We start from the raw sequence: 24,992 nt of genomic DNA, 5'->3' as shown, positions 1-24,992 counted from the left end.
GCCTCCCTCTGACACTTGTCTCAGTAGGTGGTCAAGCAAGGGCTCTACGACAGGGGCGTGACACTGAAGCCTTCTGTGACTGGCCGAAGAGCCCATCCTTTCCACACCCCCACGGCCGGGCTTTCTGGGGCCGGTGACTGAGCCAAGGACCTTCTCCTTCTTCAGGGAATCCAGCTGTGCTCTGTCACGAGGGAGTGGGATAGTGTTGGGAGGTGTTGGGATAGCGTGGGATAGTGTTGGGAGTCAGAATCATGGACATTTTATTTATTTATTTAAGAGAGAACATGAGAAGGGGGAGGGGCAGAGGGAGAAGCAGACTCCCTGCTGAGCAGGGACCCCCCCCCCCCCCATGTGGGGACTTGATCCTGAGACTCCAGGATCATGACCTGAGCCAAAGGCAGTCACTTAACCAACTGAGCCACCCAGAAGCCCCAGAACCGTCGATCTTTTCAATGTTGGGCAGAACCCTGGAGAAAGGAATCAGAGGACCATCCTGCCCTCTGGACATTGCCATAAATGATAGTAATTACAACAGCTACCGTTTATTTAATACTTACCATCCAGTGCCCGGCACTGTTGTACACAATCACACATGCGTTCTGATCTCACAAAGCTGTTATCCCCACTTTGCAGATGAGTAAACCGAGGCAGGGAAAGTTACAGCGTTATAGCTGCTGAGCGACTGTGCTGCGGTAGAAGCCAGTAGGCTCCCGAGTCAAGCTCTTAAGCTCAACCGATAAAGCATCTCAGAGTCACTGATGCGGTCCCTGCACACGGACTCGCCCAGGCTCACCCCTGCCGCCAAGTGGAACACACAAAGGCAAAGGGACCCGTCATCCCAGCCCACATACTCCCCCGGCCCTTGTCCTCCAGACCAGAGGCCGTGTTCATGGTGATGGGTCTGGATGCCTTTTAGAAGAAAAATACAATTTTCTTTTCCACTCAACAAGCCCGTGTTTCTCTCCCCTACCTCCAGCCCCGGTGTTTATTTCGGCCAGGAAATGGCCTTTGAAGTCCTCAGTTCTTGAAAGCTGAGTGGGAAGGGAGGCACTACAAACATTTTGAAGCATGTCCACATTTTGGTAGGAACATGGAATTTTTTTAAGGATTAATAACACTTTTTGGAATCCACCAACCCTGCTGTTTTTTTCAAGGAGAAAAAAAAATAGCCCCTTGAAAATCACCGCTGTTGAGGTCTGGGGGGAGAAGCCTGCGAGCCCAGGGAGCTGTGCCAAAGGCCTTCGTAAGCAGAACCAGGCAGAGACCGATGGGGAAGAGCTCCAAGTGTGCTCCGAGGGAGAGATTTCATAGACCATGGCAAGGTGAGAGGAAGAACAACCGAGTTGCTCCTAAAGCTCCATTCACTCAGTTTAACTCAGGGGTTATGCCCTTCCTGGTTTGCTTGATGTCAAAAAGTACTCTCTTTAAGGAAATCATGGCTATGATCAACGATAGCCTTCTTTAAAGTGTCTTTAGCAAAAGAAAATAGTTGTCAATCCTGGTTTGGTCTCCTGATTTTTAATTTTTAATTTTTTTTGGAATGTGTCTGGTCTGTGAGATCTTAGGTCTGAGAGTGTAGTTGGGGAGGAGGAAAGAGCTGGACCCAAGTTATTTTTTTGTTTGTTTGTTTGCCAGAGAAAGAGAGAGAGAGCGCGCACAAGCACAAGCAGGAGGAGCAGCAGGCAGAGGGAGAAGCCAACTCTCGAATGAGCAGGGAACCTGATACAGGACTCGATCCCCAGACCCTGAGGATCATGACCCGAGTCGAAGGCAGATGCTTAAACCGACTGAGCCACCCAGGCATCCCAGGACCCAAGTTATCTTTTTTTTTTTTTTTTTTTTTTAGAGAGAGAGGGAGAGAGAGCAAGCACAGGCAGACAGAATGGCAGGTAGAGGCAGAGGGAGAAACAGGCTCCCTGATGAGCAAGGAGCCCGATGTGGGACTCGATCCCAGGACGCTGGGATCATGACCTGAGCCGAAGGCAGCTGCTTAACCAACTGAGCCACCCAGGCGTCCCGGACCCAAGTTATCTTAATCCAAAGTAGAAACGGGTCTCCTAAGACTCCAGCAACGTGCCAAAGAGGTTCAGGGAAGGTCTCTCCAGACACAGATCCTAGGAAAGGCTTCTTGGAGGAGGGGGCACTGAATTAGTCCAGGAAGGGCAGGGACCACTGCTCCTCCTCCCCACCCCCCACCCGGGGCCAAGGTTGAACTCCAGGGAGAGGGAAGGAAATGAGCAAAGCCACAGAGGAAGAAGCAGAATGGCCCTAGGGGACACTTGTTTGCCCACAGGCTCCCTCAAGCTGATCTCATAGACTTCTCACAACAGGCTGGCAGGGTACCCCATTTATCACCCAGCTGCCACGCTAGGAAACAAAGTCATGGGCAGCGTCACACGACAAGCAGAGGCGGAGATGTGTTCTCACCTCAGCCACGCAGAGTGCCTGCTACTTAATTTGCAAGCCCAGGGCACAGCAAAAACATGGGGCCGTGAGTTCAAACATTATTAAGAATTTTAAAACGGTGACTACAGGACATTCATCCAAGCACAGGGCCCTCCTAAGTGCAGGGCCCAGTGTGACTGCATAGGTCACACACCCAGGACAAGAGCCTGGCCACCTGGCCCAGAGGTCTAGCTCTTTCTATGCTGCTGTTTTCCAGTAGACGGGAGAGTTATGTTAAACAGACCCCAAATCAACAACATACCACATTGTTCCTCCATGGCTATGTTTGGGGGGTTAAGACAATAGGTGGATTTTTTCCTACTTTTCTATATAACTAACTTTTAATACAGGAAGAATTATGGAGTTTCCTGGCCATTTTCTGAGCTTCCTTTTCAGCATCACTTGGGTCTCCTTTGTCTGTCCTTCTCTCTGACTCTAACCCCCTACCCACCCCCTGTCAGGGCCCCAGCCTGGCCCTGGCCTATGGCTAACTGTTAGGACCAGAGTAGGCTGTGATAATGCAGAGCACGTGGACCTACAGAGAGACCACAGCCTGGAGAGTAACTAGGTCTACTTCCTGCTCTGCCACGAATATACTGTGTGGCCTTAGGTAAGTCCTTTACCCTCTCTGGGTCTGATGTTACGGTAGGGCCCTTTCATACAGAGCTCAGTTATTGCAGTGGACAAGGAGGCAACCCCACCCACCTTTCTAAATGTCCTTTCTAAATGTCCTCCTTTTCCACTAAGAGCACAGAGGGAGTGAGTCGGGACAGCCTGGGGAAGAGGCAGCACCGTGGGCAGAATGCTGAGCCTGCCATCAGGAATTCTAAGTTGGAGATTCTCTAGGTGGGTACTATCTGCCCCTATTAGTACCTCTGTCTTCTCTGTTCCAAACTCTCCATGGCTTCTAACTGCCCCCAGAATAAACCCTAAACACCTTAGCATGGCCCTACATGAGCCGTCTTACCAGCGTCACCTGCTCCCATCTCTGCCTCTTGCTCACACTCCTGTCATGCTAGCCTCTTGCCTTCCCTCCAAGCTCATTCACCATCAGGACCTTTGCACTGGCTGTTCCCTCTGCCTAGAACTCTTTTCCTCTGACCTTTACATGGCTGCTTCCTTCTTGCATTTGGAGCCCCAGCAACGTTGTTACTCCTCAGAGAGGTTTCCCTGGCCCTCAGAACCATCCTGTGAGCTCATGTCTGCATCTCCACAGTCTTCTCCATCACCAGAACATTTCCTGCTTGTGTGTTTTATTGTCTGTGTGTGTCTCCACTTTCCCTCCCTGTGGCCATCAGCGATCATACCAGCCAGACCTTCTGTCTGGTTCCCTACTGTGGGGCTCAATGCTTAGAGGTTCAGTAAGTATTTGATGAAAGGGTGGATGGAGGATCTTCCATCCATTGATTCACTTATCAATGCAATGGGATTGTAGGTACTACTCAGCTCTGGTCATAGATGTCTTTTCAAATATAACACAGTTTAGGGATCCCCTCCCTGAGAAAGCACAGACACACAACATTTTTTTTAAATATTTTATTTACTTATTTGACAGAGGCAACAAGAGAGGGAACATAGCAGGGGGGGTGGGAGAGGGAAAACCAGGCTCCCCACTGAGCAGGGCATCCGTTGCAGGGCTCCATCCCAGGACATTAGGATCATGACCTGAAGGCAGACGCTTAACCACTGAGCCACCCAGGCGCCCCACACATTTTTATTTTAAGATTTATTTATTTATTGGGGTGGGGTGGGGGGATGGAGTGGCAGAGGGAGAGAGAGAATGCCCAAGCAGACTCCCCGCTGAAGACAGAGCCTGACTTAGAGCTCTATCCCAGGACCCTAAGATCATGACCTGAGCCAAAATCAAAAGTTGTCTCTTCAACCAGCTGAGCCACCCATGTGCCCCAGATATGCAACACTTTACATCAACTTTGGAGAGGGTATCCCCAGCCCCTTTGAAGTCTACACCTGACTCCCTGATCTTGCTCTGAGGTTTTCAGATTTGGGAACAGAAAACAATGAGATGGAGGGGCTGTTCCTTTTGTTGCCAAAGGTGCTCAGGATTTGGCCCTCCCCTTTCATGAAATTCACATTTCCTCATTTGGTGGTGAAGGTGCCCCTCGGTGCCCCCTCTCACCCTGCACCTAACTCCGCAGACCCCTTGAAGTCTGGGCCATCCTTCTTGCTCCTTGGTAGGCCACCCTGGTTCCTCCTGGCCCTGTCCCCTCCTCTTCCTGCCGCTGGGATCTTAAGATAGCAAACTCAGGCCCCCTGGAGAAATGGTCTCCCTTAACACCAACATAGTCCCCATCTATAAAAGCTTTCAACTTCGTAAACTTGTAACTGCAGAAATCTGTCCAAACATTCCGGGGCGGTTGTAACTATTGGTGTTGGCTCACAGGCCTGAGCCGAGCTGCCAGGGCTTTAATGAGGAAATACTTAACAGTCCCAGCTCAGGGTGCCGGCCAGGGAGGGCGGGGAGCCCGCAGATGGGCGCCAAGGAGCCATGAGCTGGCCTCTGGGGCACCTTGGATAAGACATGCTAGGCAGCGTTTTCTCAGAAAAAAGTGAAATTGACTTAATCCTGTTACCCTTTGGGGGTGTGGGCGGAAGAGGCCGAGATGGGTCAGGACAGCTGTCAAGGGCAGGAGCTTAACCAGGGTTGAACTTTGGATTTGAGAGCCATGTAGCCAGACAGATGAGAAAGGCGCTTTCTCCCTCCCAGTCTCAGCGTGCTGGCTTTTCCATGATTAATGTGGAGAGAATGGCTTACACGCTTTGGAGGGCCGGCTGCGAGGAGAAGTGGTCCTTTTTTCCCTCCTCCTCAGGCGCCTGTCTGGAGGGTGGTGGGCTGGGAAGGGTCAGCCGTGTTGGTGAGGTCTGCGGCGGGGTTGCCTGGAACTTGAGCGGGAATCCACATCACTGAACACCTGCCCCCCGCCGCCTCCTGCCACTGGCTCCCTCGGCGGGGCGGGGGGGGGGGGTGGTGGTGGGAGGCTGCTGCCCCAGCCAGGCAACTACATAGAAGCCCTTGGTATTTCCCCTCCCACAAGCCACATGAAACACTTCTCAGGGGAGAGGGAAAGAACACACTTGAGAAGTGGGTGTGAAAATATGAGCCTGGTAGATGAAGTACCATCCACGAAAAGGGGGCAACTGGGTGACCTTGGAGACTAGTCTGAAGGAGTCCCCTTTGGTCTGGTCACCGGGAGAAAGGGCACCCTGGCTGTGTGGCAGGAGGAAACGGCTGCCTACTGCAGCCCTGCTAGAGGTCCCTTCCCTCTACACAGTGCCCACAGGGCCACACTTTGCACCTGTGGCTGGTGGGCAATTCTAGAAGTTGATACCCAGAGGAACCAAGTCAGAATAGCATACCCGACTACCCCACTGGCCCAGCCTGTCACCATAGCTTGGGGCTTCAGTTCTCCAGGGTAGTTGGTGCTGGGCCGCAGAGAGCCTATACATTCCAGATACATGGAGAAATGAAGGTCACTGTGGTAGGAGCTGAGGGATAAGGTCTTTCCCAAGAGTGTGATGGATTTCTTCTGCATTCATCACATCAATAACTCTTAAGACCTTGCCTTGCCTAAGGTCCTGTGCTCCACTGAGATTGTCCAAGACCCACACTGCTTGGAGCCCTATTCTCTTCCCAGATAAGACCCCAGGAATTATGCTTGAAGCACTGGGAGTCAGGAAGAGCACTGCTTAGGTTTCTGACTAGGGAAGGAAGAAGAACCTGAGGCCCCAGAAAAAAGCTGAGTTGGAATTATAAAATGGATTTTCCCTTGGAGGTCATCTGGCACCAGGCTGAATTTGCAGGTGGGACCTCTCCAGCTCAGAGAAGGGAGAGGACTAAATGTGCCTCCGACTCACCCCACCACACCACAGGGCTGCATGATTCCCTCTGCCCTGGACCGCTGAACCTGGCCTCCCCTTTCCTTCCTTGGCTCCCATCTCTGGAGATGGCCCGGCAGGCCATGCCCATGCAGATGCTCCTGCAGCTCCCAGCAGAGGCTGGATTTGGTCCGGAGGAGCCTCAAGGACCTCATCAGAGCCGGTGGGGTGGAGGTGGGGGACTCATAGGCAGGAAAACAATAGATGCAGGGACAGAAGTCAAGAAAATTGATTTCAGTCCTAGTTCTCTGCTAGAAAGCTCTGTGACTTTGAGGGGGTGCTCTTTCAAATATCCCTAATTTTTGAAGAGCCCATTATGTTTGACAAAGCTCTTTCACATAAATTACTTCATTCTACCCTGAATTCTCTTGGGACTTCAGTTTCCTCCCATTAAAATGAGGGGATTGGGCTTTCAAGGCATTCTCCCCCTACCATGCTAATTATTTTGTGAGAGACTATGTTTTCTGGTATCTGATATATTTTATGGTTTGTTTTAGGATTTAAGATGTTAGGAGGCTGCATTCTGGCATTCTAAAATCTTCAGCTTCTGCAATTCAATGGCCTTTGGTTCTGAGAATATATGACTTTTTTGTTCCATGATTGCATATGTCAATGTTGCCCAAGTTTCTATTGTACCCACATCACCTTCACCACCTAGGCGATGTCTGCATACCACCTGTATTAGTATTCATTTAGTATTTTTCTTTAAATAGACTCTTTTTAACTTAAATAAATGTCTTTAAAATGGAAACTTTATATCACTACGGCAAATGGAAAACCAGTCTCACCTGCCATAAATAGGACCTAAAAGTAAAAATAAATACAATAAAAACAATGTTATTAAATTCTAACTAGATACTGTTGCCTGCCAAAGGCTCAGAGCCCAAGGCCTGCTCTTAAAAAAAACTTTTTTTTTTAGCACACACACACACACACACACACACACACACACTAGCAAGGCTTAGAGAGGTATTAAAGACATGTTAGCATCAAATTAAAACAGTATAGTGAGGAGGACTGAAAATATCACTGAACTTTTCATCTCCTTCTCCTTAAGTGTTGGTATGTTGGTGCTGTCCCTGGATACCACCTACGTTCATTGCCAAGGGCGTCCCTTCACCATGCAAATCACCTCGCTCTCTTATACATAGGTAAAGGAACCTAGAATTCTTGCCTTCCGGGCCAGATTCTCCAGGGACAGTTGTCCACACTTTGTCCAGTTGGTTTCTTCTCTCTCAGCTTTGAGCTAGGTCCTCTTTGCCTTATTGCAAAACCAGGGTCTGGGATTCAGGCCCAGGCCTTCTCTCTGCTTGTCTCCCTCTGGCTACAAAGAAGCTAGAATTACCATCAAAGCCTCCCACCTGGAGACTGTTGGGGACAGTGGCTCCAGAGACACCAGCAAGACTCAGTGCCCATCTGGTGACAGTTGGGCCTATGGTGATGCCTTCGTCTGCAGGACAGAAAGAGCAGGCACAGCCCAGGCCATGCTTCGCCCCCAGGGTTAGGGAGAGTGGAGACTGTAGGGAGAATCTGAGGAGACCCAGCACACCCCTGCAGGTTCAAGGCTGTGCTCGCCCTCTTTGGGGCTGGCTACAGAGCTAGGGTGGCATCGGGATGCACTGACCCGTAGGCAGGAGAACCCGAGTCCTAATTCCCCCTGCCACTGCTGGTCTAATGTGGGACCCTGAGCAAATCTCGTTTTGTCTGCACAGCTACTTCCTCTCTGTGTGATTGGGTTGGATCCCCTGGCTGTGACTAGCACATCTGATTACTTATCGGGTCACACTCTATCTTAAGCATGTGTTCACATTCAAGTAAATGGCTGCTGCTATTACCGTTCAAACAGTCATAATTATTATTTGAGCCTCATGATTCTTCAGGGAAGGCTAGGGTGGGCAGTAATTTTCTCATCGACAGGGTCGATAATCTCAACGTTTTGGTACACAAAAACACTTCATAAATTTGATAATAATTCTGTTTCCCTCCTTTCAGCTCCCCCTCCCTTCGCCACCCCCCGGTGCCGAAGAGCGGCATCGGTCCCTAGACTGAAGTCAGTTTCTGGAGCTGGCCACAAGACAGCTTCTCCGTGGTAGTGACCTTGACCCCGCATCCAAGGCAGCCTCTGTCTATCTGACTCCAGAGCAATTTAGGAAAAGCCAGAGCCACCTCGCTCCCTGTTCCCTTCACCCTATGTGCATTCTCACTGCTTGGCCTCTGTCCTTGCTCTTGTCCTTCATCGGGATGCTCCTCTCTCTGCCTGGTTCGATCCACCCCTCAGGACCAGCCTCTGAGACCCAGCTGATGGTCCTATGTGGACCCCTGGTTCTCTTCTTACTTTGGGTAAGTCTCATGGCTGCTCCAGGCCTTAGTTTCCCTAGGAAGCAAAGCACTGAACCTCATGTCCTCCAAGTTCCTTCCAGTCCTTGCACTGAGAATGGCAGATGCTCTAGGGCCCAGTGCAAGAAGGATGTGATCCCAGCTACTTGGACTCTGTTTGCTCATTGAAGACCTGTCCGACTTGCAGTCAGGAGAGTGGGGACACTGGGCTCTATGGCCTGGGATGGTTTAGAGCCATCACTGCAGAGATGGCAGGCACCCAGAGGACAGAGCTGGGCCTGCGTTTCCTGATCCTCTCATTTTTAGCACAGTGTTCAACACGAGTGGAAGCATGCATGTTTGAAAATTGGTATGGCGGGGCACCGGGGTGGTTCAGTGGGTTAAGCCTCTGCCTTTGGCTCAGGTCATGATCTCAGGGTCCTGGGATCGAGCCCCGCATCGGGCTCTCTGCTCAGCAGGGAATCTGCTTCCCCCTCTCTCTCTCTGCCTGCCTCCCTGACTATTTGTGATCTCTCTCTCTCTCTCTCTCTCTCTGTCAAATAAATAAATAAATTAAAATCTTTAAAAAAAAAAAAGAAAGAAAGAAAAGAAAAGCAGTATGGTAAGTGTTTTTAGTAAAAACTGAGATTGGAGTCCAATGCAATCAAGCTAGATCTCCTTAACCTTAAGCTGCAGAAAGAGAAGCCCTCTGACCAGCCCCCCTTGTGCTTTCCTCCAGTCTCAAATACCTGCATCAGCCCACTCTAGGGGTTGGGGTAAGGGGAAAGAACAAGATCCCATTAGCTGATTTTAACTAACTAGAGAAAACTTCACACAAGTACAGGCATCTTTATCCCACCCAATATTCATTCATTTATTTCAAAACCATTTCTTGAGAACATCTGTGCTGCTACAGAGAGGGTAGGGGGCATAGGCATGGGATCTGGTTCCTAACCCCAGCTCAGACTGGGTACTTTTTGTGTAACCTTAGTCACTTTGTTCTTTGTAACCTAGTCTCCTCATCTGTCAAGTGGGGGAGTTGGACCTGGTAATATGGAAGGATTCTTTCCTTTTTTATTATCTGTAATCGAGCTGCAGATCTCTCTGCAGGGGAGGAGTAGAGATTTCCTTAAAGATCTGGGAAGCTGTCTGTACCTCAAGCATTATCTGTAAACTAAATACATGAAATTATCACTCATCTCCTATCACGTGTGACGGAGTGGGATGGCTAATGCGTTTTGCAAAAGGGACTCAAACTTCGCAAGGTAGCCCCTCCCCCGGGAATAGCACTGGCTCAGTCCCAAGTCGGAGGGAGCTTGCAGTTTTGCAGAGAAAACAGAATCCAAGCAACTTGACTGCAGGGTAAGAAACAGATGTGGGTCCTGAACATCCAGACATGGATGAGACAAGTGAACTTTGAGGGGTCTCACCCCTCTGAGAATCTGAGAAAAGTACTATCTCTCCCTGGTCAGGAGGCCCTCGTGCCCCAGATTTCATGTACAAATACCTGATGATCAGGTATTTGTACATGATTTGTACATGTCTCCCCGTTCATCTCACAGATTACAGATTAAGATCTCTTGATTTAGATAAACTCATAAACAGAAGTCAGGCAAGTCCCGAGCAAATGCCTAACTTGAATTCTTGAACAAAAGCACCACCTAAGTTATTCGGAGAGGCTAGGGACACACAAGGTCTGTGGCCCCAAGACCTGGGGGCACAGGGTGCTGATCAGGGAGAAAAGAGGGGATGGGGAAACTTAGGTAAAATAAACCATGAGGCAGTCTCTTTGTTCCTTTTGCTAGACAAAGCAATTCTTGAACCTCTTTTAAAAGACCGAACTCACAAGCTTTGCATAAACAAGCTGAGCCTCTTAAATCATTGGGGAATTGTTTATGAATACAATTATTGGATTACATTGTCTGTTCATAATGAACAGAGACCAGGCTGAGAACCCCACTGTCTCTGTGATTGGGTGGAGAAGGGTAGAGGATGGGGAAGAGTCCCTGTTGGGATGAGACCCCATCCAAAATGATCCTTCTCATGAGCAAGACCCCCAGCTAGAAAACTGTGCCTCTATTCTCATGAACATGTTCCCGGGGGTGCTAGAAACCTGACGGAGAAGCAGGATTTTAAAGTGAAATAGGCTTTTGATCCTTCAGTGGTAATTTTGAAAATCACAGCCACAGCCGCCAGCACTAACAATTACACCCAGCGGTCTTGTGGCAAAGGACAAAGGACCCAACAGCCAAGAGCAGTTTGATTGAGGCTGCCCGGCAGCCGAGGGCTCAGAACCCCTGAGTGAGGTTGGGGTGGACTGGCTGGGGTGGTGGGAGGAAGGTGGGGCCACTGAAAACAGGCTTCTCGCACTTTGATGTATATCTGAACTGCTGAAGCCTCTTATTACAATGCAGGTTCCGATCCAATAGGTCTGGGCTGCCCCTGGCAATTTGCAGTTCCAGCAAGCTCCCAGATAATGCTGATGACTCTGGTTCTCAGACCCTACTTTGGTGGTGAGCCTCAAGGTCATGGCCATGGCAGCAAAGCGTGGCAGCTGACACTTCGAAGTCAGATAGAACTGGGTTCAAATCCTGACTTGCCCATCCCACTAGCTAGCAAACCTCAGCTACTCAGCCTCCTTGACACTCAGCTCCTTACGTGTAAAATGTGAATTAGAGGCAGGATTATTTGCTCATTCTACAAAGAAGTATATAGCGTCGACTCTGTCAGGCTTGTGGAAGGCCCCGGGGAAGCAGTGGCGAGACAGTGCAGGCCCGGTTCCTGACAATCCCAGAGATAATGGATGTGGAGTCATCAGCCCAGTGCCTGGTACATGGTAAGAACGCAACAAATGTTATCTATTTTTATTAGGAGGGGGAGGAGTTTCATCCATTTTAAGCTCCCAGGGGAAAGAACTCTCCTGTTACACGCTGACGGCTTAGAGGATTTGGAATTCATTCTGCAAACCAGCGGGCCCAGATGTGAAGGATACGCAGTCCCTCTCCTTGAGGAGCTCCTGTTCTTAGTGGGAAAATGGCTCTGTGGCCTGTGTGGCCCCAGGATGCCGCCCGGCTCTCAGCAGTGGCACACGTCAACGTGATTTCTGTCTGTTCACACGTTTGGTCCTGGCCACCAGCCTCGGCTCACTTCTCCAAGCTGGCACTGCGTCTGGCCGGACTGTCCCAGCCCAACTTCACTTTTCTTACTCTGCCTCCCGTCCATGTACCCTTCCCTTACCCCCTTTGACTTGAAAAATGCCGTCTCTGCACACTCCACACCCCCCGTCCACCTCAGGAAAGATTGCTACACTGCCAGCCAGACAGCCTGGAGACCTCCCACTCTGAGCTGGGCACCACCCCGAGGGGCCTCCCTCCCCTCCTGACCATGGGGCCCTACCAGTCAATCAATCCAGACACTGAGCAAACAATGATGTTGTGGCTCGATGCAGGGGAAAAAGTCAGAAAGACTTGGCCTGCTCTCCAAATCGGCATACCATCCTCAAGCAAAGGCCTAGCTGGGCCGGGATGGGCTTAATTCAGAGGCTGGAGTTCTCAGAAGGAAGAATGACAGCCTGCTTCCGGGTGGGCTTGGCCTGGACGCCTGGGTCTGGGCCTCCCTGTGCCTTTTTCCTGGTACAGGCTTTGCTGCAGTGGGGTTCTGAGTCAAGGCCAGAGAGAAGGCACGGGTGTGGGGGGGTGTATTTCAAGGAACAGCTAACGACTGGAGACCCATAGGCAGCCCCAACCTTCAAGTGAACGGCAAGTGATAGGGGCTTCTTACGAAACCATCATGGGCAGTGCTAGTCCTTGGGGACATGAGGATCAGGGCCGAGCCCCTGCCCTCAGGGAGCTTACAGTCTAGCAAAGAAAGCTGAAGTGCTGGCCTTCCAGTTCGGGGCAGTGGGCGCAGGCGGGTTCGGTGTGAGACGTCAGCAGCCCTTTCCCTGAGTCAGGACCTCAGAGGAGACCCACAAGAGAAGGAAGGCCAGGCAGGGAAGATGAAGGGCAAGAGTGTTCCAAGATGGATAAACAGTTCACGTGAAGACCCGATCCAGAGGGCTGGTCTGTACGGTCAGAGTGGCAAGTGTAAAAAATGGGCATGGTGAGGAACAAGGCCAAGGGCAGGCCAGGGAAGGCTGACGTCTCTAAGGGACTTGGGGGCTCTTCTGAGGGCAGTGGAGGGTTCTACAGTACAAGGCAGCGGTATAGTGAATGATTAGTCCCCTTTTCTGGATGGGGAAACTGAGGCACCGAGGAGCCGTAGGTAACCAGTCTGAGGTCACACCACCACAAAGTGGCAGGGCCAGGATTCCGTCCCAGCAGTCTGAGGCCAGAGCTTACACTCTCCAGCATGTTGTTAAGTACATACACAGACACCAATATACATTCTCGAAATTTAAAAAAAAAAAAAAAAAAAGCTGCACCCCGGGCACCGGGCTCAGCCAGAGGCCGTACAGGCAAACTCTATTTAAACCCATTTAACAAGGAGCCTCTTAATGATCTCATTAGCCCGGACAGGGCCCTTAGGAAACTTGAGGCAAGCCCTTGCTTTAAATGGGGCCCCTTTGAAGTGGCCACCACCTGAAGCAGCCACCTGAGAGGGCGGGAACAAAGCCAGCCTGTGAGCCCCGCACCCACTTGGGCGGGCGCCACGGGGCTGCTAGTGCGGTAAGACCCGGCCTCGGTGTGGCCCAGGGCGCCCGCCGGGTTTCCATTAGCTCCATCCCAGCCACCCTCTCCACAGGCGTGTACGGATGGGTGATTTGGCTGGCCACAAATGAGCTCATGCACCATGATGGCGGCAGCCAGGAGCCTGTGGCCTTCCTTAGGCCTCACCCTCTCAGGATTGGACTTGGGTCTCCCTCAAGCCCTGGTCTGGCTCATGACCCTGCGTGGGTTCTCCTGACCCCAGACTTAACCTCCACCCTCTCTGTCCCCCATTTCCTTTCATCAGTCCTCTCATTTCTGACCAACCCTGATCTCTCCATGACCCCCTTAAGGGCGAGTGCCTCATCTTCCATGAGAGTGGCTGTGGAGACCCCAGCCAGACACTCCCCCATCCAGAGGGTATCTGCCTCTCTGGCCAGCTCTGGGTCCAGCATGAAGGGGGAGGGTCAGCATCCTGACAGGGCTATGCCCCCTTCCGGGTTGCCCCAGGAAGGCTCAGGGCAAGTGACCTTCTGAGCAATAAGCACCTGGCCTATCGTCCCACCACAGGGTGAAAAACCCAGACAGGCAGAAGGAACTGATTCACCTTTCCAGAACTACATGCTGAGGCCCTCCCAGCAGGCTGCGGCTGAGGCCCCTGCCTATTAATAGTCAAGCAGCTGTTTGCCTCCCTGAATGAGACTCTTTATTTGCAAGCTGCGTTGACAAAACAGATCCTGCTCCTTCCTGCCGGGAATATTTGGGGCTGGAGGGGCCGCAGGGAGATGTTCCTTCCTTCCAGGGAAGTTGAGAAGGTCAGTGCAGGAAGAGATCTTAGTGGTGACCCCCCCGCAACACTGGGGAGGACAAAGCTGAGCTCATTATCACCATCCTCTCTGCCCCCCCCCGCCCTCCCTCCTCCTCCCATGTTCCCAGCTCCAGCCAAAGGCTCCATTCCTTCCCGAGTACAGTACCACCTCCTTGACAGTCTCCCCTTCCTTTGTCCCAGCCCCAATCTAGAACCCTTGAGGTCAAGTCCTTGGGTGACTGCCCCTTGCTGACATCCAGGCCTCATCTCCTGTGCCCCCAGTCCTTCTATCCACTGTGTCTGTGCCAGCGTGCCCTCCCTGAGATCCTGGCCTTGACCTATACTATTCCCTCTGCCTGGGACTCCTTTCCACCCCCGCCTTCCCACGTTAATTGTCCCTTACATCTTAGCCTTAAAGAGATCAGGAAGCCTTGCTCCCCACACCCACCTCAAAGTGCTTTCACACTCTGCTGAATTTACCCCCTCACCTAAAGTTCTAGGAGGGTAGAGGGACACCTTTTTTTCCCATTGTATTTCTCCACCAGCCACAGGGACACTCTATGACATGGAACTAAAGCAAAGAAAGGGCATATGAATTTTTTTTCTCTTCCCCAGACCTCCATGATCTGATCAGTCACCAAGTTCTGTTAATTCAAGCTGGTTCAGAACAGGAGATCTGGAGATGTTGGTTTGAATCATGGTTCTGCCACTTACCAGCAGAGAGACCTTGGGTAAGTCACTTAACCTTGAAAAACCTCAGTTTCCCCACCTGTGAAACAGAGCCAACCATAGTGCCTACCTCGTAACATGGTCGTAAGAAGTCAACGAGATAATGTTACAAAATGCCTAGCCCAGTGCCTGACATATTCAGCAAATGTGAGCTGCAAAGATAACTTTCAACATTGTGATTCGAAAGAGAATCTCTCACCCGTCCCTGCCTCCCCATTAACCACCACCCATGATAGCTGTCACTCCACAGCACCTGCTTTGAGAAGGTGTCTGGGCTAGCTGTCTGGGCTAACCTCCCCTGCTACTGGATGGTAAGGCATGGAAGTCAGAAGAGTAGAGGAAAAAGCCATGAACCTAAGGGGTAGGCACTGCCATTCTCTGCTTATTGGCACGTGCTGGCCCTAGAGCCTGCCATGTCTGGCCTCCCAGGGAAAGACTAGGACCGAGGGGCTGGCTGTCTTCACATTAGAGCAGTCCAGGCACCTGCTTTGGGTTCCACTACCCCTCAGGGTGCCTAAGGCATGTTTTGTCAGGAGTTAATGGACTTTGTTCCTTCTCTGCCTGATGAAGGTACAGAGGGGCCTGGAGAGGGTTGGGGAGGAAGGAGACATTCATTGGTGTTCTCTGCTTCCGGGAGCGTTGCTGGCTATTCCTGCTCCTCTGAGCTTCAAAGCCTTCTTAAATTGTCTTCAAAGAGTGAGTACTAATCTCTGCCTCGTACAGGACTTTTCAGTTCCCGAAGCATATTGACTTCCATGAGCTCACTTGGTCTCTTAGCTGCCCACCCTGTGAGCAGAGTAAGTCTCTCCCCAACTTGGCTGATGGTGAATTTGAGGCTTAGAAGAGGCAAATGCCTTGCCCAATGCTGCAGGGTGGGGGTGTAACCATGCTGAGGCTAGAACCCGGGTCTCCTGGCTTCCCACCCAGCACCCTTACCTGGCTGGCATTCAAGGTGAGTAGCCAGGAGAATGTTCCCCGTGCTCTGAGAGGGCTGGACAATTTTTTTTTTTAAAGATTTTATTTATTTCTTTGACAGAGATCACAAGTAGGTGGAGAGGCAGGCAGAGAGGAAGAGGAGGAAGCAGGCTCTCTGCTGAGCAGAGAACCCGGTGCGGGGCTCGATCCCAGGACCCTGAGATCATGACCTGAGCTGCAGGCAGAGGCTTTAACCCACTGAGCCACCCGAGCGCCCCTGGACCGGACAAGTTAAGCAAAAAGCTCTAGGCCCCAAAACATATGAAAAGATGTTCAACCTCATGGAAATTCAGAGAGATACAAATTAAGACCATTATGAGATACCATTTTACGCCCACGAGATTGGCAAAAAGATAAGGAGCCTGACAATACCAAGTGTTGGCAAGGATATGGGTGCTGCTAATGGGAGTGTCTGCGGGGATAAGTGATTCAGAAAACCATCTGCTATTATCTTATAAAGTTGATCATTCACTTTCCCTACAACATGGCAGTTCCACTGGTGGGCATGTATATTTCTAGGTATATATACATGAGTGCAGACCATTTGGACCACACTGGTTATGAAAACTTTGACTTAATTTCAGGCCAGTGGGTAAATAGCCGCTACTCCATGTCTCTCTCCACCCAGCCCCTTCACCGTGTGACTCCCCTGTGCTCTGGCTGCTCCAGCTCCTCTTCTGGGGGCCCTCGCAACATTCCCAGAATCCAGAAATCCAGCAACAGTTAACAAGGTTAACACTTGGCCTCTCCTTGACCTCCCAGACCAGCTTCCAGCAGTATAGCATTCATTCCAATTCCTCAGTGCCCCTTACCTTTCCGGTTGTTTGTTGTTGTTAGTATGTACACACTAGAGAAACCCTTGTTCACATGTACCAGGAGAAATGTACAAGTTTATTCATAGCATCAGTGTTCTTAGTAGACACAACAGCGAGTGCAACAACCACAATAACAAATCAGCTATAAATAACTCGATGCGCGCGGACGGAAGTTGCCCATGCAAGCCGTCTCCTTCTGTTGGGTCAGAAAAGCTGCTCAGAGGCTCTGGGCAGATGAAGGAGACAGGCCAGTCTTCCAGCGGGGTCCGAGACCCATCAGATATCATGCTGGATAGCAGGTACTGAGCCCTCATTTCCATGCCAGGTGCTACATTCGTTAGGCTAGTATCCTATTTCCCAGCAGAGGAGGCAATGACCCTGGTTCATCCCATTTCATAGGGAAGGAAGCTGAAAGGTAGAGACGTAAAGTGGCTTGCCCAAGGTCACACATTGTAGAGCTAGAGTTTGAGGTCACATCTGGGATTCCCAAGCCCAGTATGGGAGACCTTCTTCACCACTGTGGGCTCATCGCCACAGAGTAGAGGTTTCTGGGGTGCAAGACCTCTGCTCAGGATCCCCAGCTTCAAGCTCGGAGCCTGGGTTACAGGAGATGCTCAGAGAACAGAGACTTCATACCACAAAGTAGTTAATCAGCCTGTTGGGTCTGACCTCAGCCTCTGGACCAGCCTTACTCCTGCCTGGTCTCTGAAATCCAGGCCAGAAGGCCGTTTCTCCCCGCAATTCCCTTGCTTCCTGATGGCCTGATTTTGAACCTGGGCTTGTCAGACACATCTCTGAGAGGCCCCTCCAAATCTTTAAATACAAAGAACGTGACTCTACTCACAAATTCCTTTATTCTCTAAACATCGATTGAGCACCTATCACATCAGGTGCAGAGCTCTGAGGGAGAGAAACAGCACGGACCAGAAATCGTCCTTGCTTTCAGAAGCCCTCTGCCGGCCTCGGGTGACCCCAACCCTGAAAACCACATCCTCCAGAAGAGTGGGTGCCGAAATAAAGCCCATGTGCTTGGCTCAGGGACCCTTCAACCGGTCAAAGTAGTAAAAATGGCCGGACATTGCAGTGACATTGAATGTTCTGTCCTCGTGTGCCTCCTGTCTGACCTTCTGCCTGAGCAAGAATTTGTTTTTGCTGTGGAAAGTTCAACGTGCTCATTTATTTGTTTGGTTTCTTAATTTAATCTCTTTTGCAAATAAAAATAAAGATAGTGTATTTGCCCAAATAGTGACAGGCTCCACCTGAGATGTCATGTGGACGCTCGGGGAATGAAAATCCCACCAGTGCAGCTAACGGCCTCGGTGCCCTGGACAGTGGGGGAAGTGCCAGGTGGGTTAGGATCCCAAGCCCCCCAGCACAGCTCTGCCAGGAACTGATGTTGGAAAAGTCATTTGGCCTCTTCAGGCCTGTTTCCCTCCTTTAGGAAATGAGAGAGTCAAACATGTTCGTAAAGGTAGAACTTTCACATTCGCTACCTCATTTTGCCGTCATGATATCCTGGGAGGAAGCCTTTTTGATCCCTATTTGATTGGCAGAGAAATGAAAGCAGAAGAGTCAGAAGAATCCAGGGGACCCAGCCACTCAGCACTGGAGATGGGACCTCAGTCCAGGCTCCCAGCCCCTGTCTGGAATGCTTTGGTCTTTCCCAGGGTTTCTCAAATTTGGGAGACAGACACATGCCTTAAAAAATTCTCAGATCTTTGTGGTCTGCAAACACAAAATATAAGAACCTGCTCGGTTTGATGTTTTTGAACATCTTGGTTTGTTTAGGAGGTCGTGGAGTCCTCGATCATCCCAGCGCCGATGCGATCATAATTACAAACAGACCAACACGGGTGCAGTCACGCGCCCGTGCGACATTATCAGGCAGACATCCCGATGATCCAAAAATATTATCTTTAATTGTTTTAGATTATCACTGGAACGAACACCAAAAAACTAAAGTCTAAAAGAACTTGTGGGGAACCCCACCCCCCAATCTGAGATTCTGTCAGGCTGCCTCCACATTGCCTGAAAACCCCTCCCAGTTCGAACATTCTTTGAGTTTCCCTGGTAACCATCTGCTGGTGGAAATGACAATTAAGCTGTTCAGCTGCCTGGTTCACTTAGTTCCCCCATTATGGCTCTGTGCCAGGGTCAAGAAGGCCTGAATGTACCCACCTGCAGTGACAGGCGAAAAGAAGAGGGAACCTCCCAAGGTCAGGGGTGAGTCTCTAAATACGGAGTCCAGAAAGCCTAAACCGGGATGAACCTCATTCATTTATACACCACCCCATCCACGAACCCATCCTGTTCTTCAGATATTCACTATATTCACTCCTGCCCGTTATATTCTAGGTCCTAAATTTGGGACAGAGAAGATGGGGTGGAAAAAAATAAGCAAAGTTTACCCAAATGTGTATAATGTGCTACTCTCAATGTTATATAAATGCGTGTATGTATGTACCCTCCAGTAACAACGCTTTCTCCTGGGAAGCTGGGGAGAAGGGTGGGAAGCGAGGAGACTTTTCTCCACATCCTTTTTACACCTCTCTGGTTTTCACATCACGTGTGTGTATTGCCTACTCCAGAAATAAGTTTCAGTTGTAAATAACGCTCCTGACCGCTGTCCCGGTGCTCCGGTCACTTGAGCAGGTGACCCCTCTGTGATGGTGGGAGGGGTGGAGGAGGGATCTAGGGTCAGCAGAGAGGACAGTAAGCATCTTTTGGTCCTCCTGTCCATGGGCTCCATGGTCTTGTCCAAATGGCTGCTCACCCCAGAGGCCTCTGCCCACCTCCCCCCAGGCTTGATCCTGCTCCAACAGGGTGCTGTGCCCAGGATGCTGGGATGAATTGCTGGGAGGCAATGGGGGTAAGCCCCCTGCTGTAGCTTCAAGAGACCTGTTTGTGTGGGCTGGCATGGGGTCACATATGAGTGAAGGTGACCAGGCACGTCACTTTTCACTTTTCTTTCTTTCACTGACCTTCACTTTTCTTTCCCCAAATACTCTCCTTGGAGCCATCAGATGCCCCCATGGATGACTGACTTGCAGCTGTCATGGCGTGCACCCTCCCAGCTCTCCTGCAAGATCGGGAATGCGACTCCATACCCTTCCCTGCCTCCGGAGTCACCTAAATGGGCTCAGGACCCAGGTCCTGAGTGGGAGGGGAGGGATGGTAAGGCTGGGTTCCACACATCCGGTTCCTCCAGAGACCTAGCCGTGTTCTGAGATGTGGTTAGATTCGAAGAGAATATATCCATCCCTTTGGACCAAACACCACTGGGCCATCCATGCTAGATGGGCCTCAGATGACAGCCTCTCTGGAGACTCGTCAGTGAGTCCTCCCCTACCTTCTGCCACTGCCCTCCTCCTTCCAGCCTCGCAGCATCCCTGAAGCTCCAGACTGTCCTTATCCCCATTTTACAAGAGAGGAAGCTGGAACCCAGAGGTAAAACAAATTACTCCCAAGTTCACCTCACTTGTCGATCTCTCAGGAAGGACTCACAGTCCAAGCTGGCCCAGCCCGAGAGCCCACACTCTTCCCACTGCGGCGCCAGGCCTCCTACGGAGGGCGCTCTGCCGGCGAAACGGCCTCTTCTTACTGCACTGCAGCCGCCCAGGCCGCAGAGGGAGAGATTGACGCTGTAATTATACTAAAATATAAAATCTTTGTGCATCAAAAGACGCCATAAATAAAGTACGAAGACAGGCCACCGACTGGCAGGAGGTAGTAGGAACAGGCCCAGGATTTGAGCTCCCACAAGTCAGGAAAAATGACCAGACAGTGCACTGGAAACATGGGCCGGGGATACAAAGGCAATTCGCAGGAGAAGAAATGCAAGCAACCAGACAAATGATGAAAACATTTCAGCCCCACTGATCAGAGACATACAAATTAAAAACACCAATGAGAGGCATTTGGCCCCCATCAGAGCGACATAAATTCCAGTCTGACAACTGCCAGTGTGAGTCTGGATGGGGAGCGACAGAAACCAGCCAACCCTTCAGATGCAGCCAGGCGACGGTGGGCGGGCTGGGAGACGCTTGCGGGCCCGGCGACCCCTTCCCAGGCACACACGGGAAATTGTGCAAGGACCTTCCTGGCTGTGAGGCTTGGGTTGTGAAAAACGGCAACTAGCTCTGATGCCCACGGCTGGGAGAATCGATTAGTAAGTTGCAGCACACAGTTACGATGAAACGTATTAGAACAGTGGCAATGCCTGTCCTGAGCTCCATATACAAGGCAGATAAATTTCAAACAAAATGTTGAAAGGAAACAAGTAAGTTGCAGAAGGCTATGTGCAATGTTATAGCGCCGACAAAAACTTTAAAAATCTGCAGCGCAATACTTTACATGTTTTATGGATGTATACATATATAGCATAAACATAAAAATATGTACAAGAAAGATTCACGCCAACGTCAAGGAACACGGTGGTGACTGTCTCCGGGCAGGAGGGAGGGAAATAGGCTGAGAGGCTGCTATTTATTTGTGATGTCTTATTTCACAACCTTGGCCCGGGAACATGGAAGCTGTATGCACGTGTCCCTGTGTTTTTCATACATTGAGTGTTTAATTTCTTTAAAAAAAGAAAAAAAGCAGGGAACCAGACAACGGCTCCAAGGTCAATTGTCTCGCAGGTCACTGATCACTATTGGAAAATTCTATCTGGAATTTACCCCCTAGTCAGGGCTCCTAATTCGGTTCCTTGAGGATCCTGTGTGACTCTGCAGGCTGGCAAAAGCAGAGAGGAGGCTGCATCGCCCAGCCACCCCCTCCATCGCCACCCCCTCCGCCCCTCGCCACCCCTTCCAGTCTTTAAAGCAGATGGCTCTTCACACAGCATGTTCTTTTCTGTGGAAAGTCCTTGAGAAGCCCAGACGCAAAGGAGGCTCAAAGAAATCCCACCACATTTGTCAGTGGAGCTCTCTCTGCTAACTAGGGACTAGGCTCAACAAGGGATGCTCAGTGAGAAGCACGGAGCTGGGTGTCAGGACATCTGCTGTTGATATGCTGGGTGACTCTGGGTAAGCGACAAACCTCTCTGAGCCCTGGTCTCTCCCCAGGTGCACCGATTAAAATATGTGGTCCACCGTGGCGGTTCCAGACCTAGAAGCATCAGAATCGAGCGGCAAGGTTTTTAAAGGGTCAATGCTGGGGCTCCATAACCAGAATTGCCTGAGGTGGGACCCAAGAATCGCATTTCTATTGAATTGCCAGGTGATCGCACTGTACAGCACGTTTGGGGATCAGACGGTCATTCCAGGTCGGACATTCACATATGTCCGAAAACTCGGTCCATGTCCCCTTCTTTTCTCTCCCCACCCCCAGTGCCTTCCTGAATCTTTGTTAATCATCACCCTGAAGAGCTGATGCCAAGCAGGGTGCTGGGTGAGAATGAGGGAGCAGATGAGCTTCCAGAATGCGGCCCCTCTCAGCCTCCCACTCCTTAGTAACCGCAGGGAAGCTGAGAAAGAAGGCGGGGAGGAGGAGCGGGCCCGTGCACCCCTCCACAGGTGGAGGAGGGTCTGGTGGTGGGGACATGGCCCATCTGCTGGATTCCTACCCCTCAGCTCCAAGGCCCAGTGCCCCAGCCCCTGGAGGCAGCGCCTTCCTCCCTGCCCCCATCCTTGGCATGGATCACCACAAATCACAGAATTCTAGAACATCAAAAGCAGACCAATGTTTTCTCGACGGAAGCCATTCACCGCCGTCTTACCACCTGTACTATTATTTAATTGCTACTTTCTTTTACATTGACTCACTGTTTTTTTTTTACTTGAATGCCTACTTTAGCCCCATCCTAAGCAATAATATCTGTGAAATAACAGGTTTGATGTGCTAGTTATTTTTTGTCTAATACACATTAAAATAAATACATAATGATTTCCATTTTAAAATGTCCCTCTATTTATCTTCTGAAGTCACTTTGTGCTTCACGGCGCTTTCAGAAACGCGGAGCTGGTCCAACCCTCTTGATTGAGAAATGCAAACTGAGGCGGGGTGGGGGGGCGCTGCCAAAGGCCACACCACTGGGGTGGAACCCCGTATTCCTACAGGCATCCACACTGGAGATGAGGGAGGGCACACCAAAAGGCTTGTGGCTGGCCTCTGGTCCCCTGGTGACCTTGACCTTTAGGGAGACCTTTCTTTGGTGGTGCACTGCCCCCTTCTGGTAGGCCCTTCTGTGATGTGGCTCCTTTCGTCAGGAGTGGCCAGAAGAGAGGGGCTCCTTGCAGAGCAGAGACGACTGTGCTCTGTTGAGAAGCTGAGGCAGTCAGGGAAGACACCACGGAAGAGGTGGTATTTGCATTTGGGTCTGAAGTGTGACCGGACAGGCTGAGCTTGAATGCCTGTAAGGAAGCTGTGATTCGTTCTCCTGGTCAGTGGTTGACCTCCTGGGGGAGGTTTGATAAGCTGGGGAGAGAAGTTATGCAGAATGCGGTGTGGAGAACCGACAGGGGAGGAGAGAGAGGGGCAGACACAGCTGGAAGGAAGGCAGGTGTGAGGCAGGAGGGCGCCTACCTCCGCCTGGAACTGGCTGGGACTTCACCAAGCTGATTCCTGCCTCTGATAGGGGCCTGCTTCCTTATCAGTGAGAAGAGAGAGCCAGGCTTCATGCTCTCCAAGGACACTTCCAGCTCTGAGAAATAAAACCACATAAATAGGAAATTATGCTGATGAAGTTGTGAATTGCTACACCCTTTTTGGCAGTTAATCCGGCTTTAGCTATTAACATAAACCAGAGCATCCCCTCTGGCCCACTTTCATTCCATTCTACAAAAATTAAAGCTCCAGTCCTCAAGGATGTATTTGCCAGGGCGTTGAGAGCAGCGCTGTCCTATTAGCCAGAAAAAAAGTAAATAAGCTGTCCCAAGCTATCTTCCACCTCTGTCAGTGGGAGTCCCCCCTCCTCGCCCCACCCCTGCAGCTGGCCCTCAACCCTGCTAGCTCAAAGCTCATGGCCTAGGGGCACCTGGGTGGCTCAGTGGGTTAAAGCCTCTGCCTTTGGCTCTGGTCATGATCCCAGGGTCCTGGGATCGAACCCCACATCGGGCTCTCTGCTCAGCAGGGAGCCTGCTTCCTCCTCCCTCTCTGCCTGCCTCTCTGCCTAGTTGTGATTTCTCTCTGTCAAATAAGTAAAATATTTTTTTTAAAAAGCTGGTAATTAAAAAAAAAAAAAAAAAAAAAGCTCATGGCCTGGGGCCTTACCTCGCTGAGCTCGACTTCCTCCTCTATGAAAAGGGCAGAGAACCAGGGACATACTCCATAAGGGGCTTTGAGGGCTAACGCCATAAACACTGGTTTGCCTCACAGCACAACTGTGGGGGGCTCCTGGTAGTTGAGCTGCCACGCTTACCGAGAAGGCTGCCGGGATCCCAACATCTGGAGAAAAGGCTCTGATCTGACCCTCGGTGAAAAAAGCCAGCTGCTGAGTGTATGTTTAGGATTATTCCCTTTTGCAAAAAAGAAAGAAAAGAGAGATGAAAATAGGGAAATGGGAAGGGAGGATTAAAACCTTATAAAACCTGGTGCAGGTCATCTGTGTCTGAGTCCAGAGGGACGATGTGAAGGGACCTGACACCAGGCCCCTAGGGGTTGCTGGGGGTGGAGGTGGGGGACAGGTGGTGCTGGAGGGTGGGGAAGGGAGCTGGGAGTGGATGACCTGGAGGGAGGGTCTAGCTTTATCTTTGTACATCCCTGAATTGTTTGACTGCTGACTGCACTAATCACTTTTAAACCTTTTGTAAATCTTTAAAATCTCCAAGACTGAAGAGAAAAGAAAGTGAGAAATTATTATCCTGGGAGTGGGAAGGAGACTGTGGCAAACCTACAGGCCCAAGTGACTTGGTCCAGGGAGAACCCTTTGTTACAGTAGATGATGAGGCCATCTTTGGGTTCCAGGGGCAAAGGCAGCCTTTCCAGATGGGCCCCTCTCTAGAGTTTCAAGGCCAGAGGGGCTTTTGTCCAACCAGTAGAGGTGTTGAGGATCAGAGAGGTCAAGAGACTGGCCCAAGGTCACATAGCAAAGCCTGGCCAAAAAGCAGTTTCCTGACTCCTGGCTCAGTAACCTTTCCGGTATATCGTGCTACGTTCCAACTCTGTGCAGGAGTCCTCCTGCTGGGAAAAGAAGGGTATAGTGTCCCACCTGCTTAACTTCGTAGCCCTCTGCTGACAGTCCCTCCTTCACTCATTTCCTGAGTGCCCTCGCTGTGCCCTGCTTGAGAATTCAAGATGACTAAGGCATGCTGCTTACCCAAGAGACACTCACAGTCAAGTGGTCTGGAAGCTTCTGGCTTCTACCGCTAACAAAGACATCTTTTTCTAACTGTTAAAAAAAAAAAAAATTGCTCTGAGGCTAAT

The sequence above is a fragment of the Enhydra lutris genome, unplaced genomic scaffold, assembly GCF_002288905.1.
Source record: "Enhydra lutris kenyoni isolate GAN:26980312 unplaced genomic scaffold, ASM228890v2 scaffoldscaffold5, whole genome shotgun sequence".
NCBI classification, from domain to species: Eukaryota; Metazoa; Chordata; class Mammalia; order Carnivora; family Mustelidae; genus Enhydra; species Enhydra lutris.
The sequence above is the reverse complement of the archived record's forward strand: the minus strand, read 5'-3'. Positions refer to the sequence as shown.